Below are 11,867 nucleotides of genomic sequence, written 5' to 3'. Positions count from 1 at the left end.
TTTGGTTCCATCAATGGAACACATGCACACAGTTTAAACATGAAGCAGGTTATAAGACTTAAGCTGAACGTAGCAGCTCCTGCCTTCGTATTTCCCATCTCGGAGTCCATTCCACAGATTCCATCTCTTTCCACGTTTTTGATAGTTTTCTTCTGTATGCGTAACTCCATATTTTAAAGTAATATGTTTATCCTGCTACCTTTTGATTTATTCATTGTAGACATAACATAATCTTATTATGGTGTCTGAGGAGCTTCCCTGGGGGCTCAGAAGGTAAAGAATCCACCTGCAATGCAGGAGACCCAGGAAGATCCCCTAGAGGAAGAAACGGCAACCCACTCCAGTATTCTTCCCTGGAGAATCCCATGGACCCAGGAGCCTGGTGGGCTACAGTCCATGGGGTCCCAAAGAGTTGGGCGTGACTGAGCAAGTAAGCGCACGGACGCGCACACACAGACACACACACATATACACGGTGGCTGAGACTTCAACATTGCTGCCTCATCCTCAGCCCCATTCATCCTTGCTTCCCATCCCTTCTTCCTGTCAATATTATCTCATAATTGTTATTTTCTGTTATTATAGCTACACAAATACTGTACTGAGTCAACAAGTGTGCTACAGTTACATTTCCTTTCTTGTACATTATCTTTTCCTAAAGTTAATTGTTTCTCCTTTTCTCTGTAATTGTCCCTAATATTCTTCCAGTTTTTAACTAGATGTCGATCTAGATCAAGTTGTCAGCTCCTCCTCCCAAGCACATCTAAGGCTTTGTTTTCTTCCTTCTTGTTTTAGATTGTTGATGTTGTTATTTTCAGTCACTTAGTCACGTCCGACTCTTTGGGACCCCATGGACTTCAGCACACCAGGCTTCCTTGTCCTTACCAATCTCCTGGAGCTTGCTCAAACTCATGTCCATAGTGTCAGTGATGCCATCCAACCATCTCATCCTCTGTTGTCCCCTTCTCCTTCTGCCTTCAGTCTTTCCCACAGGATCTTTTCCAGTGGGTCAGCTCTTCAAATCAGGTGGCCAAAGTATTGGAGCGTCAGCATCAGTCCTACCAATGAATATTCAAGGTTGATTTCCTTGAGGATGGACTGATTTGATCTCCTAGCTGTTTTCCATGGCTACCCACTTTTCGGGGTCTTTCTCTGTTTACTCTCTATTTGCCTGAGCTCATCTTCCAGCTGCCTCCCAAGAAGGAAAACAGGGAAGATCCTTTTTTTTTTTTAAGTATTCTCATGACTGGAAAATCTTTTATTATTTTTCTTATAATTTCCTCATCTTTGTTTTTATGTGTCTCTTACTAGTTTGATATTAGACTTTCTGGATTGATTTTCTAATTTTCTTTTCTTTCTTCTATTTTCTGTCCCCTTTGGTTCTATTTTCTGAGATCCTCAATTTCATCCTCTAGTCCTTTTATTGAATTGTGTATTCTGCTACCATATTTCTAATTTTAAGGGCTCTTTCTAATCCACTGTTTTTTTTTTTTTATAGCCTCTTGTGTTTGTTTTATAGATATAGTATCTTTTATTGCTTTGAAGATATTAAATATAGATTTTTGTTTGTTTTCTTCTGCATTGTCTGTGTTTTATGGGAACTTTTTTACTTGTTTGTTTGTTTTTCACTTTAATGGTGGATGCATTCCTCAAATATATAGTGATCCTTGGCTGAACATTCACATTTAAGGCTGGCAATTCCAAAGTGGCTGGTTAGAAGTTCAGTGTTCCTGAGTATGACTTGTCCATCAGTGGAGCATGGTGCACACTGGCATGACTTCTCCACCCATGAGCTAAACTGGATGATGTTTAGTTCTGAAGAAAACAAGGCTTTTGGTAAAAGAGAAATGTCAGTAGCTGGAGATCTCTTTATCTGGAAGAGTTATTTCTCAAAAAATTCTCTAATCCCTCACTGAGGGCAAGGGAATTTTGTGAAAGGCACCATAAAACTGGCTATTAGTGTTACCCAACCAAATGAGGGTCCACTCACTGGCACACAGTATAGTCCATCTGTTGATCCTGGTTTATGGCAAAGGAAAGTGCATTGTTTAAGGCTCCACACAAGGAGTCCAAGACAACTAGTACTCAAAAAGCCCAGACTCCAGGATGGGTTTCAGCAAAGCATTTTTAAAGGCAAGATGAGGGGAGGACATCCCAGGCTATGTGATCGGCTCATACACAATTCTCTGACTGTTTGATGATGATGTCACAGGGATTATCATTATCAGTCCTCAGGCACTAGAAGACCTGGGGCCATGTGCTCATGGTCATCAGTAGAGTAGTTAATTTCTTCCATTTGGTGGGGATTTTAGCATTTGTAAAACAGTTCATTGGAAGGACTGATGTTGAAGCTGAAACTCCAATACTTTGGCCACCTGATGCGAAGAGCTGACTCATTTGAAAAGACCCTGATTCTGGAAAAGATTGAGGGCAGGAGGAGAAGGGGACGACAGAGGATGAGATGGTTGGATGGCATCACCAACTCAATGGACATGGGTTTGGGTGGACTCCGGGAGTTGATGATGGACAAGGAGGCCTGGCGTGCTGCAGTTCATGGGGTCGCAAAGAGTTGGACACGACTGAGTGACTGAACTGAACTGAACTGAAAACAGTTCAGGATTTGCGCATCAGATACTATTATCTATGTACTTCAGAGAGGAGCTAAAGCAGAGGATATAGCGAAGGGAACTTGGGGGATGCTCCATAGGGTTCTGTTTAGCTGTATTTGCATTCAGAAAAGCAGTGGCAGGGAGGGGGAAGGTGCTGTGAACGTGGACGATTCCCAAAGATTATTGTGTTTTAATGGCCCTGCTTACAGCTCTGTGACCTGCCCCCTGCAAATGCTATGACTCTACTGTTACTAGGAGAGGGACGGACAAATTGACTGAAGAGGCAGGTCGAGTGTAGAGTCGGAAAGAACCAATATGTTACTGGGATGGTGTGCCTTACTCCTCAGAATGTATGGGGCTGGAGCCTTCAGGAAGGCCGGTATAGTTTATTGACACTCAAGATTTCCTAAAGATGAATCCTACTCTTAGGACTAACTCTGACCAACATAAGGAGATAAAATGTTGTAAGCTGGATAAAAAGTACCAGGCAGCAGCCTCCACAGAGCTATATTGCTAAAATAAATCTTTCTGCTAGCTGGTCTGAAGCTCACTGTTTCTGTGTATTGAATTTCAGCCTATTTTTATAGTCATGCATTCCTATTAAGACGCTTATTACAGAATGCAACGACCTGATTAGGAAGAGTAGCTACAGAAAATGAATTATGCAAAGAAAAGAGCTTGCATTCTTAATAAACACACTTGTTAACAAATATGTAGCAAAGAAACAACAGGCTAAGAGCCACTACCCTAGAAATAAATGCTCGTTATTCTAAGAAGAGTATCATTTAGAAATAAACTGTATCATTTGGCAGACTTAGGTAAATGACATCTTAGGACTCAAGAAGATGAAAAGCAATAGCCCTTGTGCCATCACTGGAGAGAATGAAAAATCTCTTTGCTCTCTTCCTGAACTTTTAGTTCAAGCCATGCTCATGTTAGGATCAAGAAAAAAAATCACTTCCACAGCTTCCTTTCTACCTTGCTCAAAGAGATAAGGAGAAGCTTCCAAAAGAAATGCTCAGAGATGGCTCTGGCATGACCAATGCAAATTTGGGTTCCATAATACTGGTTTCTCCCACCTTGAGGGTAGTGATTTCTTGCTATGGAAAATTGAAATTTTGCTTCACTGAAATTCTCTGTATATGTAAAAAATCTTATATTACTCCAGGGAGGTAGGCTTAGTACAATCTCCAATAGACACTATATAGCAACTCAAATATTTAATAACCATAAAACCACATATCCACCCATGACTACCAATGCCTATATATTATTAGTCACCATAAGTGATTAAATACCTATGAAATGTCCTCAATTCTCTAGACTATAAGTAAGTACCCCTACTGTATGCTGACACGTATACTTGCTCAATCCTAGCACTGCTACAGTTGTCTATTGGTATATCTAGTCCCTTCTAGACCCTTAGTTATGAAGGCATGGATAGAGCTGCTGCTGCTACTAAGTCGTTTCACTCATGTCCAACTCTGTGCGACCCCATGGACAGCAGCCCACCAGGCTCCTCTGTCCACAGGATTCTCCAGGCAAGAATACTGGAGTGGGTTGCCATTTCCTTCTCCAATGGATAGAGCATCATCCATCATTATATATCCTGCCCAATGCCTAGCACACTGCTGGGTACATAGCAGATGCTCAGAAAATACCTACTGCATGAAAGAGTAGCTTGCTGCTGCTGCTGCTAAGTCGCTTCAGTCGTGTCCAACTCTGTGCGACCCCATGGACTGCAGCCTACCAGGCTTCTCTGTCCATGGGATTCTCCAGGCAAGAACACTGGAGTGGGTTGCCATTTCCTTCTCCAACAGTAAGACAATAGTAAGAGTAGCTTACTATGTCTTTATTTAAAGCTCTTCATAAAGGTTGTCTCACTTCTCATTTCAGCTTCTAAATAATTGAGGGATAAGTGTGGAGGTACAAGGGAAGAAAGCATGGATAAGGATCAAATCATCAAATGAATTCAGCTCTTCACATATCTATACTTACTTTTGGATCTCAAATATTGAAAAAAACTCCAAGTATTTAAATGTTTTGAAAGAATGTAAGTTGATGCAATCCCCTTAGCAAGCAATTCAGCACTAGCTTTTAAAGTTGAACTAGTGTAGCCTACAACCCAGCAATCCCATTCCTACCCTCTTTAAGATCTATTGAATAAGTGCACAAGGGGACATGCACCTGAATATTTACTGCAGCTTTGTTCACACCAGAGAAATGGAAACATTTAAGTGTCAGTTGATAAGAGAATGTGGAAGAATGGTGAGTGAGCTGAAATGAACTAAAACTACACAAAACAAGGGGGAATCTTAGAAACATGTGATGGTGGATTTTATATGTCAACTTGGTCAAGCTATGGTGCCTGGTGGTTTCCTCAAACACTAGCCTAGATTTGCTGTGGAGATACTTTTCAGATGTGAGTTAAGATGTATAATCAGTAGACTTTAAGTAAAGCAGATTATCCACCATGATGTGGGTTGTTGTTCAGCCGCTCAGTCATGTCTGCCTCTTTGTGACCCCATGGACTGCAGCATGCCGGCCTTCCCTGTCCTTCACCATCTCCTGGAGTTTGCTCAAACTCATGTCTGTTGAGTTGGTGATGCCATCGAATCATCTCTTCCTGTCATCCTCTTCTCCTCTTGCCCTCAATCTTTCCCAGCATTGGGGTCTTTTCCAATGAGTTGGCTCTTCGCATCAGGTGGCCAAAGTATTGGAGTTTCAGCTTCAGCATCAATCCTTCCAATGAATATTCAGGACTGATTTCCTTTAGGATTGGCTGGCTTGATCTCCTTGCAGTCCAGGGGACTCTCAAGAGTCTTCTACAACACCATAGAAAGCATCAATCCTTCAGCACTCAGCCTTATTTATGGTCCAACTCTTATATCCATACATGACTACTGGAAAAACCATAGCTTTGACTAGATGGACCTTTGTTGACAAAGTAATGGGCCCATGATGTGGGTCCATGAGTGGCCTGTGATGTGGGTGGGCCACATATAATCAGTTGAAGGTCTTAAGAGCAAAGATTGGCATTTTCCTGAAGAAGAATTCTGCCTCAAGTCTGTGATGTAGAAACTCTGCTGGAGTTTACATCTCCAGCCTGCCAGCTTGGTATACAAATTTCATATTTGCCAGTCCCTATTATCATATGAGTCAATGCCTCAAAATAAATAAAATTAAATATATATCTCCCACAGGATCTGCCTCTGTGGAGAACCTTGACTAATACAAGAAATAAACATCAGTGATAAAAGTATTTAAAACTACATCCAGTGGGACCATGTTACCATATTTATAAAGCTCAAAAAGAGAGAAGACCAACCAATGTAACGCTTTAGGATGTACACATATGTGGAAAAAATATTTTTACAAAGGAAAGGATAAGCCCCACATGTATGACTCCACACACGCTCTGTGCAGGGGGTCGGGGATGGGGCCCAGACTTCCATTCTGCGGGGTGTTGGTGATGTGCTAGTTCCGACATAGAGCAGCAGGCTTGTGAGTATTCATTCTATTATTTTTGTCTTATATTTTGTATGTATTTTAAAGGAAGAGTTTTATGAAGCAAATATTTTATGTTTAAAACTTTTAAAATAATGCGTTTTCTAGGCACCTATGTAAAAGAACATTGTGCTGAGTTCTTTTGGTTGGCTTAGCCACTGTTTTAACATAAAATATTTCTTCCTGGAAGCCTCTCTCTGTTCCTTTTTCTTTAGTAAAACTCTTTCCTCTTTTATCCTTGTCCCACTTATACTTTTCACAGCTTCTAATCCATTAACCACTCTGACATATGGATTTAAATGCCCTTCTTATTACACTCTGTTGGATTCCGTTTCTCTGGGTCTGACTTCTCCAACTCTGTTTCATAATCAGTAGCTTTCCATTAACCTTGATTTCCAGCTTCTTCCTCTGGTGGCACTGCCAGCTCCCTCATGCTCACAGGGCCCAGGCTCTGAGCCACGTCCCAGGAGAGTGCAGTGTCTCCTGCTGACTCCTTGGGCTTTGGTTCTCTCTCCTTTGACCTTGTTCTTCTGCTTAAATAATTTCTCTTAGCCAAAAGTCCACACCTGTTCCTGTAAATTTCTTTCCTTCAATTCTCTCTTTGACCTTCTCTAATCCAGCTTTTACCCACTCCACTCCATTGAAGCACAGAACTACCAATTACCTCCTCCTGGGGGCTGAGCCTCTGGGCCAGCTGGGCCCCCTTGACCTCACAGCTGCCTTTGATCTTGTGAATCACTCTCCCTGAGTCCATTGATAACTCCCACAAGGACCAGGCAGAATGTGTTCTTTGCCCAGAAAGCAGAAGAGTAGCGAGCAGCTGGTTCAGGGCATTTTGCTTGCTCCACAGTAGTTCCCAGCTCAGGGAGGGGAGCCCGAACAGGAGAATCCTGTTTCATCTGAAAGGGTTGATTGTGCAGGCTGAAGAAACTTGAGGAAAGAAAAGAGCTGCTGATTATCAGAAATGCAAATCTTTCAAATAATTTTTCATCAATTTATAAATGGTTGAATAAACTGAAAATTCTGAGGGAATTTGAACTGGGGCCAATGTTCACTGTAATAACTTGTCTTCTCTCTCTTTTTTACCATTTTCTGAGCAGCATTATTTGGGATTTTATAACTAAATATGTGAGCAGCACATAGGGAATTATTTGTTTGCTTAGTGTTTGTTTAGATTTAGAAAGAGCTAGAAATAATCTTTTCTTCTCTGAAATCATACTTTGAAAAATCTTCCCAACATGGATGGACCTAGAGATTGTCATACTAAACGAAGTAAGTCAGACGGAGAAGGAAAAATATCCTGTGACACTCCTTATATGTGGACTCTAAAAAGAAAATATACAAATGAACTTACAAAACAGACAGTCTTCAGACTTAGAGAATGAATTGAGGGCTGTAGGGAAGGGAAAGATAGGGAGAAGGGAGAATTAGGGAGTTTGGGAGGGACATGCACACACTGCCATATTTAAAATGGATAACCAACAAGGACCCACTGTATAGCACAGGGAACTCTACTCAATGTTATGTGGCAGCCTGGATGGGAGGGAAATTTGGGGGAGAATGAATACACGTAGATGCATGGCTGAGTCTCTTCACTGTTCCCCTGAAACTATCACATTGTTAATCGGCTATACCCTTAAAACAAAATTTAAAAAAATTTTTAAATCTTCCTTTACAGTCCTTACAGTAATTTATCACATATTAAGACAGGATGTATTACTTATAATATAATTGTTTGGATTTGAGTTGATAATCTGTACTTGGACATTCAAGATAGACTCACAAATGTATATCCAAATTAGTATTACTAATTTATCTCTATAATTTCGTATACCTCAGGACTCTCTTCTCCCTTTGCCTTTACTATCCTCTTCCATATCTCTGCTCCTGTAAAGTTTTTTTGATTATTGTTTTTGTTTGTTTGTTTCCTGACTTAAAGACCTCCTTGCCCTCTCATTTCCTCTGGTCAAAATTCCTCCCGTTATTTGACCAGCAGTAGTATTCGGCTTATACCCTCTCTGACCTTATTTTGTTTTGTGTATTTGCTATATTATATCTTTAACTTTTTATTTGGAAATAATTTCAAACTCATAGAAAAGATGCCAAAATAATACAAAGCATAATACCTTTTACACAGAGAAACAAATTTTAACATCTGCAATATTTGTTGCATCTTCTCCTTTCTATGCATGTGTTCTGTCTAATATTTCCTGTCTAAACTTGTTTCAAATAGATAGCATCTATCATGTCCCTTTATCCCTTAACATTTCAGTATAGATTTGGTAAGAATAAAGCTATCATTTTATGCATCATTGGTACAACTTCAGAAAATTTAACATAGATATGCTTTTTATCTAAAGCAGTCCATATTCCGATATTGTCAATTGTTCTAATAAAGTCTTTTATCATTTTTTGGAACCTCCAACACAGGATCCAGCTTAAGATCACATATTCCATTTAGATTGTATTTAATCAAAATCATGCCACTGCTTTGAATTTATCGTTACAACTAATAAGTAATCTGGAGGTAATCATATTAAGAATATATAAAAATCCTGCTCTTCATCACACTCTTCCCTCTAGATTTAGTATCCAGTAATGATTCGTGCTCCAAACCAATCTTTTTATGGTAATTGAAAACTGGTGAATTTCTAACTCTACTCTTCCATCCACATTTATCTGTCTGAATTATTCTTTAAGGAAGAGCTCTCTCTTTTCTCAATTTTTTACCATCTAATTATTATCAGCATAGGTTCATATATTCCTATTTTATTCAGTGGGTTACTACTCTTGATTACTGTGATGCTTAAAATTGTCTCAGATTTGGCCAGCAAAAGCCTCTTCAAGCTGACTTTTGTGTGCTTTTGTTATGTCCACACATTTCTCTGGGTCTCTTCTTTACTTCTGCCATAACAAGATGGTCCAGGCTCATCTTGTATCTTCCTATCCCCGCCCTAGAATCAGCCATTTATTTATGCATATCACAAACATTACTTTAGTACCTGCATGTACCAAGCATTCTTCTGGGCTTCACAGATGAAGTTAACGAGATGAGACCAACATTAGTATTTCCCCCATATCTCACATGCTTCATCCTATCCCTGTGTGGGGAAGTACATGAATTTCTCACAGGTCGGATTGCATATGATCTGACTGAGTAAAGTTACTTTCTTAAGTTATTTTCTGGTTATCTCAAAATTTCTCTCTTTTCCAAATCAGGAGCAGGGTGATTGTATGGGTCAGTAAGAAGTAACTGAGTCTAAGGCTGTTTTCAGCCAGCAAGGAGGGTTGCTGCAGGGGTTCCACCGTGGGAGGAGAGCACTCCCCAATGTCCCTGCTGTAGTGCCCACCTGCTGGGGACACTGTTGGATGGGAGAGCCACGATGTTGGCTGTCGCGAGCACAGGGTATGGGATCAGTGCTTTAGGGAGGAAGTTATATGGCCAAGTCAGAGATCTGGATCAGTTTAAAGCAGCACGGTATAGTCCATATTTCATTTCCTGTGGAATTGGTTACCCATAGTCTACAGTTGTTTGAAAATATTAAATGGAAAATTCTGGAAATAAATACAACTTCCTGTCTTCTGACCAGCATGATGAAATCTCTGGCCAATCCCATCCAGTCCTTTCCGGACCTAAATCGTCCCTTTGCTGGGTGTGTCTGAGCTGTACACACCACCTGCCCATTAGCATAGGAAGAAACAGTATGCACGGGGCACTGTGATAACCTCGGTTTTAGGCATCGTGAAGGGGTTTTGGAACACACCCTCGCAGGTACAGTGGAGGGCTACCATACTGCTGAAGACCATGTGACTCTCCATCCTGCTCCCTGTGCTTCAGCCACAGAGCCTTTCTTGCCATTCCTCAAAAAAGCCAAGCTCTGCAGGCTCTCTGTGTTCCCCACAGTTCCCATCTCTCACCTCCAAGACCCTCCCCTGTTCATTTCTTTAACATTACCTTTGCAAACTGATTAAAAGACATTTGCTCCTTAGAAGGAAAGCTATGACTAAGTTAGATAGTGTATTAAAAAGCAGAGACATCACTTTGCCAACAAAGGTCCATATAGTCAAAGCTATGGTTTTTCCAGTAGTTATTTATGGATGTGAGAGTTGGACCATAAAGAAGGCTGAGCGCTGAAGAACTGATGGTTTTGAACTGTGATGTCGCAGAGTATCTTCGACTCTCAAGAGCAAGGAGATCAAACCAGTCAATCCTAATGGAAATCCTGGATATTCATTGAAGGACTGAGGCTGAAGCTGAAGTTCCAATACTTTGGCCACCTGATTGGAAGAACTGACTCATTGGAAAAGGCCGTGGTGCTTGGCAAGATTGAAGGCAGGAGGAGAAGGGGACGACAGCGGATGAGATGGTTGAATGGAATCATCAACTCAGTGGGTCGATGAGTTTGAGCAAATTCTGGGAGCTAATGAAGGACAGGAAAACCTGGCATGCTGCAGTCAGTAAGGTCACAAAGAGCCGCACATGACTTAGCAACTGAACAATTATACACTGCACAAGATTGTTAAAGAACATGGCAAGGAGCTTGGGTTTTCATTCAAGGGCAAGAAACTCTTTACAAAAAAAAAGGACCATCATGATGTTTAAGGTAATTGACTATAGATGTAACGTACCCTCTCACTCGAGCTAAGAATTTAACAACCTAGATGAAAATGTTAATACTCTCACCTCTGTAATCTAGAAGACTTCCTTGCAATCTGAAAACCTAGAAATGAACAAATCACTGCATAGAGATTCAGAATACATGAAATGTCCCATGGTGAGGCTTTAAGCAGAATCTCCTGCTTTATTTAGGGGTGCAGCTTCCTTCCTTGGTCATGCTGCTTGAAATTATTAGTGGACTGTTAGGTAGACCTAAGGGACTGTTGACAGTGTAATTTACAACATTTAGTATAGATGAAATGGGAATATTTTTCGTACCCAGTTGTGCAAAGCTGAATGCAAAAGGCAAATGACTGAAAAGGTGTGTTTGTGTTAGTAATGCTTCATTTTGAACACCTTTCTCTCTAAAACCCCACTCACTTTTTTTATTTATCTGGAATGTAGTAGAAAGCAGCAAAATGTCCCTGAAGAAATGGAATCCTGGAAGCTTAAATATCTAGATTTTTAGAAATTTAGACTTTGAAAAAATATGTAATCAATCAATCTGATAATTGGATGGCAAAATAATCAGATTGTGATTGCTTTATTCACCAACAGGTAAAATTATTCATAGTCAAGATTGGAGAGATTAGCTAAAAAAAATAGATATGAAGAAACATTGTTATATGTTTTTTAAAATTATTTTTTCTGATTATAGAAGTAACATTCAAAAAGTAGAATGTCTTGAAATAAATGAAATAAGTTTGCTACACTCTCCTCATCCATATATACTATTATTACTTTGATATGTCAGTCAAAGAATTGAGGTCATACTGTAAAGAGAATTTTATATTCTGACTTTCATAATCATTTTCTATTACGAGTATTTCTTCTTATTAAATAATCTTCAATACATGATTTTGAGTGCATACATGTTATTTTGGCATGCATGTAACACCTAATATATTCAACAGCTTCCTTGTCTCAGGAAATTTAGATTGTTTCTGATTTCTAGTTAAAATGAATAATATTTTAAAGTTCTGGTTTGAAAAGTGGCAGGTAGACTCCAAGCACTTTAGCCCTCTGCTTTCTCAAACCTGGCTAAAATATCAGTAAAAGGACATTAATCCACAAGGAAAAAAGAGCGTGCAAGA

The sequence above is a fragment of the Bos indicus genome, chromosome 12, assembly GCF_029378745.1.
Source record: "Bos indicus isolate NIAB-ARS_2022 breed Sahiwal x Tharparkar chromosome 12, NIAB-ARS_B.indTharparkar_mat_pri_1.0, whole genome shotgun sequence".
NCBI lineage: Eukaryota > Metazoa > Chordata > Mammalia > Artiodactyla > Bovidae > Bos > Bos indicus.
Note: the sequence above shows the minus strand (reverse complement) of the source record.